This window comes from Chlorocebus sabaeus, chromosome 2 (genome assembly GCF_047675955.1).
Source record: "Chlorocebus sabaeus isolate Y175 chromosome 2, mChlSab1.0.hap1, whole genome shotgun sequence".
Taxonomy (NCBI): domain Eukaryota; kingdom Metazoa; phylum Chordata; class Mammalia; order Primates; family Cercopithecidae; genus Chlorocebus; species Chlorocebus sabaeus.
In genome coordinates, this window is record NC_132905.1 from 24,133,233 (window position 1) to 24,139,257 (window position 6,025).

Sequence of the window (6,025 nt, forward strand, 5' to 3'; positions counted from 1 at the left end):
CTAGCTTTTTAAAATTTTAGTCATTTCACAAGACATATTTCAAAGCTAGAAGAGAGCTCATGTTATCAGCCTCTTGATTCCTTCTTGACATATCTCTTTAATTTTTCTCTAATTATTTTTTTCTTCTTTGGTGGCAATTAAATTTTTTAATTCAAATCCAATTTATCCATTTTTGTAACCACAGTATAATATGGATAGAAAAGGTGTTACTTTGTTAATGTAATGTTTGACAAATTAAGAAATAAATCACTAATTGAATGGATCCAGACTTAACAGAAAAAAAAAAACTGCCAATATACTATTGAGTTATACTCAGGGTTCAACAACTGGTACAAATCTTGGTTTTGTGTCTGACAAATATTCTTTTAGATCAACCTTTGAAGAGTAAGATCATTTTACATTACATTAGAGACATGGACAAGAGCTAAAGTTTAAATGCTGGCAACTATGGTTAAGACTTTGCACAAATTATCTTATTTAATCCTCTCAATAACACTGTGAATTGGGAAATTTTTTCCTCAACTTACACAGGAGGCTTACGGTTTATGTAACCTACAAAGATCCCTCAGGTAGTGTGAAAACAGAGCTGCAACTTTAACTTTTTCTCAGTGTAAATGTAAAATTATTCATCTGAAAAAAAGAGAAAGAGAGAGAAAAGAAGAGCTCTTACTATTATCTTGCTCATGGAGATTCAGTCACTACTCATCAACTGTGAACATGTGATTAAGTATGTTGGATAGCTATATATTAAATCAACTTCATGAGGCTTTAGATCATTTCAGGGCAGTTGTAACTATTGCCATTAAATTGATTTGCATTGTAAATGAAGAAGTTATCATTTCAATTTGGTTAAAAAGGCTATAATAACGCTATGGATTGATTTTAGATCATTAAACTGTACATAGTTGTTTCAGTTATTTATTACTGTGTAACAAATCACCCAAAAATTTAGTGGTTTAAAAGAACAACAACCTTATTTGCTCATGATTCTATCATCTGGACAGGGCTCAGCTGGGCGGCTTGTCTCTGCTCCATGTGGTATTAGCTGGATTGACTCATGTGTTTGCAGTCAGTTGGCAGCTCTCCTAGGCCTAAATGATGCAAGAAGGCCTCATTCACAAGTCTGGCACCTCAGTTGGGATGACTGGAACAGCTAGGGTCTGGCTGTTTTTTGCTCCCCTTCAGGGCTTCCATACCCACATGGCCTCTCCTGCTTGAGGAATTTATGTCAGATTTTCTCATGACATGAGGCATCTCACTTCCATTACATTCCCAGTACAATGTATTCAAATTTTCATGAACAGCACACTTAAAATTGTTATGGGACTCTAAATTATTGTTTAGGATGATGATCACATCTTCTGCAACCTAACTGGTAATAGGTCTTCCAGCAAAGAAAGCATCCCATCTTTAGCCACTGGCCAAGAAAATGGGTGTGTATAGAGCATAATGACTGCATCTCCTCCACCTTTCCTGTAATGATCCCATCTTCATATGCACCATATGCAAGAGAATGATTGCATCTCTTTCTGCAATGTAATTATAACAAGTTTATCAGCAATGCAACAATCCTAATTTCCACCTGAAATGCAGTTGATATCATCATTATGGGCAATATAAGGGGAGCATATCTCTACCATAAATGTAGATAACACATTGTCTTTTACACACTAGAGATTGCATTTCTTCAGAAAATGCAATAACAGTTCTATCTATAGTGCAATGATCCCATCTATTTGTGCAAGTTAATTATCACTTTTCCAATTGCCAAGCCATAATGATAGGTATTCCTATAGGCCAATGATTGCATCTCTGCCCTCAGGGTAATGATCACATATGCAATGTGAGATAACAAAATTGTCTTCAGGGCAATGATCAGATTCTTTTGCATAGGGTAATGATAACATATCCACTTTAACCTAAAGATAGTAGGCATGCTGTCAATGCTGTGATGCCAACTTCCCCTGCAGTAACTGTGGGTGACAGACATTAATGCAGCATGTATTCACATCTACCTGGATGTGTAATAGTGAATTTTGTAGGAAATCAAAGTCCTACTTAGAGGTAGCATACTGACAGCAACAAAAGTGCTAAGAACAAATAAATATGAGTTTAAATAGATGCCACCATATAGTCCATGTGGCTTGGGGCCTATGGCTTAGCTTCTCTGAACCAGGTTGCAAAACTGAGAATGGTAACAGCTTTTTCTGTAAAAATACTAGCATAAATATTACATTTCTCAACATAGAGCCTAGCCCTTAAGTCAAGTTTATTAATTTTCTTCTCCTTCCCATTGCTCTCTGGATCATATCCTTGTCCAGGTTCCCCCAGGATCTGAATCCATTATCACCTCTCCCCAGTCCAGAATCAACAAAAGTTTGCACGTTCTTATTCTTAAGCTCTTTCTCTTATCCTATCTTCCGATATTTTTTTCCCCATTTCTGCCTGCAAATGTGCTTCTGCCTCTGTATTAGTCCGTTCATGCACTACTATAAAGAAATACCTGAAACTGGGTAATTTATTTTAAAAAGAGTTTTAATTGGCACACAGTTCCATGGGCTGTACAGAAAGCATGGCTGGGGAGGCCTCAGGAAACTTTCAATCATGGTGAAAGGGTAAGCAGTCACATATCTTGCATGGTCAGAGCAGGAGGAAAAGGGAAAAGGGGGAAGTGCTACACACTTTCAAGCAACCAGATCTCATGAGAACCCACTGTCATGAGAACAGCAAAGGGGAAATCCACCCCCATGATCCAATCACCTCCCACCAGGCCTCTCCTCCAACATTGGAGATATAATTCGACATGAGATTTGGGCAGGGACACAAATCCAAACTGTATCAGCCTCTATATCTTAGAATGTTATTTACTGACTCTGATTTAATTAGTTCCATTGGAAATACATTTTCTTAGTTTCTAAAATTGTTCTGCCGGTTTTCTTGCTTGCTGACCATCATCTGTCTATGTATTCAAGATAGAAACCTGAACAGCAGCTCATTTCTCACTATAATTTACTCTGTATCTCCAATCAGGCACTATGTGCTGTTGATTCAACCCCCTTAATGTTGACTGTTATGCTGACCTTTGGTCTGTCTCCATTGCTACTATCCTAGTCCAGGCCTTCAGCACTGTTCCCACAAGTGGATATTTAAATTGCCTTGAGTTGTGAAAGTATTTTCTAAGGAAAAAGGAAGAGATTTATGGATATTAGTATATTAAAGTTCTGAAATGTCATTAAATCATAAATAACAAGAAAGAGTGGAAATTTTTTAAATGGACAAAAAGTCTTTGCTAGGCATTTTCCAGAAAAAGTATTAATATTCTTGGTAAGCAAAGAAGTTTTGCCAATTAACTATAAAATTATGAATGCCTCAAGAGAAAAAATAGGAAAATACATCAATAGGCAATGTATTAAAGAAGAAATTCCAATAATTAATAAATGTAAAACCATTTTGATGCCTATATTAATTTTTAAAAATTTCATATGTATATAATATCAGTTATCACATTTTCAAAGATGAAAATAAACAGTATTTCAAAAAAAATCACAACTGTCCAAAAACTTCCTTGTAAGTAACTTGTCCAAGTCTTTCTCTCTACAAAGATAGATACACAAATAGACAAGTAGATATAGACATAAACATACACGTAAAGAGAACGTATAAGGCTCGATAGATAGAAAAGGTAAGTTTCAGAAATCTGAAAAAAAAGTAAGCTACTAACAATAATTGTAGTATTGAAAAGAAAATTTTAAGAAACTATTATACTCAAATATGTAGAAAGATATGACCCTTAAATGTAGGGAAAAGAAATAATTAAGGAGATAGTGTGTGTTCCTTAATTATTTCTTTTCCCCACATTTCCCTACACTCACCCACACACACATTTTTAGAGATAAACTGAATTAAGGATTAGTGAACATTTTTTAAAATCCCAGCAATATTCACATTGAGCACAGAAAAGAGTATAATTGAGATTGTAGGGATGTTGAATCAGTAGCGTAGAGGATATTTTGAGAAAACATCTGAGAATAAAAAGTAGGAGAACAATGAGAAAAAAATGGCAAGAAAGAAAATTTTAGAATGAACAAAGAATGGAGACCTAAAATAGAAATAATAGGTTCTCCTGAGGAAAGAGTCTTGGAAAGATTAGGAAAATGAAAAGAAAGACAATAACCACATTCGTAATAAAAGACATTTCCATAATATGGGGGAGAAACCGTATCGGTAATTTGCAGAGGTTTACTGAGAAGTACATAAAAATAATAGAATTAATGGTTTATATTCTTTACCTTTCTTAATGATAAGGATTTTTTTAAATGCTAAAATCACTTTGTTAAAAATAATAAAACTTACAAGAATTTTAAAAATATCTAAATACAAATATGTTGACACCTTGGGAGGAACAAAAATTTATCTAATCTGAGACTTTTAATCTAAAACCTGAAATGCTAGAATAGAAAATAGCTGTGTCGATAAAGTTTTGACAAGAATAAGCTGTGTACTTTTTTGTTTGCTTTTTAAAAATGTGTTTTATTTATTTTTGCTTTTCCTTTTAATGAATGAATCCAAGTTGCCTTACCCTAAAGGAAAAGATAATTCTTTGTAAAATAAAAAAATATAGAAAACTATGCTGTTCATGGTTGCAAGGAGCGAAAGTATGGGAAGAGAAGAAAATAAATTTGAAAAACGTGCTTCCTTTTGGTTGAGACAAGAAACAAAATTCATATCAAATAAAGGTGAAAGGGGGAAAATAACTCTCAATAAAGCACCAAAAACAGTTTTTAAAAATCCAGTCCTACCTGTTTTCTGCCTGGTTAAAATAAGTGCAAATTTCAGCATTTTGCAAAGATATGTAATGTAAAATTAATGTTATGGTAACACAAATATGTTCCTAAACATTTAATTTTCAAAACTTAGAACTACTACATGCCTTTTCTCAGCAGGACACCAATCGATAGTTTCTTCTAAAATGACAATGAAGGTGAGAGAGGTGAAATCATTATTTTGAAATGGCTAAGATAATGGCCATTATCCTTAGCAAACTAACGCAGGAACAGAAAACCAAATACTGCATGTTCTCATTTATAAGTGCGAGGTAAATGATGAGAATACATGGACACGTGGAGGGGAACAACACACATCGGGACCTTTCAGCGGGTGGAGGGTGGGAGGAGGGAGAGGATCAGGGAAAAAAAAAAAAAAAACGAATGGATACTAGGGTTAATACCTCGGTGATGAAATAATCTGTACAACAAACCCCCATGACATGTTTACCTAAGTAACAAACCTGCGCTTGTACCCCTGAAATTAAAAGTTGAAAAAGAAATGGCTAAGATACTTTTTAAGTAGTATTAACAGTATGCTAGAGAAGTGTATGGTTTTCAAAGCAAAAGGAAAAACTAGAAAAAAAAGGTAGGAGGGATTATATGTATGAATGTGTGTGTGTGTGAGTGTGTGTGTGTACATTATAACGTTTAAAGCATCGCACAAGGCAAAAATGCTGCTATCGCCATGATAATTCACCAGAATATTAAAACAACTACAAAAAATCTCAGAAGAGAGAAAAAAGTCGCCATCATTGAAGGGCAACAACATTGCCTAAATGGAAGCCCTCACCAAATCATGTGTTTATCAGCTGTATGACTTATTTTCTTTTACTCCTTCTGAATAGAAAGTCCATCCTGTCATGGCCTCTTGGTGAACTAACGATTTCTGAAACATGCATCTTGTCTTTATAAGAGGTCTTGTCTCATTACACCTCCCATCTCCCAAGCGTCTACCCTCCTACCCCAAGTCTTTGCAAGTTTCCGGAAGACCACCGTGTCACTTAGTGGTTTTCAGGCTTACTTCCCTTTGACTGTAAGTCCCTACAAAAAAGAGAATTCCTCTATACATCTTTGCAATTCTGACTCCTATGCAATACCTGGTGCATTTTAAGCCCTTCATAACTTGAGGAAGAGTAAATTAGTAATTGAATAAATTCACAATGACTCCAATGCTTCTGATACCTACTGAACTCTTACTG

At 34.9% G+C, this 6,025-nt stretch overlaps 1 long non-coding RNA gene across 1 annotated transcript; it reads right to left on the reverse strand.

Moving 5' to 3' along the window:
• Window positions 1-902: 902 nt before the first annotated feature.
• Window positions 903-4,961, reverse strand: LOC140710267 (uncharacterized). The gene is made up of 3 exons (XR_012091225.1): window positions 4,931-4,961; window positions 3,081-3,176; window positions 903-1,529 (listed from the first exon to the last, which is right to left on the reverse strand). It is a non-coding gene; the product is annotated as an uncharacterized lncRNA (long non-coding RNA).
• Between the last annotated feature and the right edge of the window lie 1,064 nt (window positions 4,962-6,025).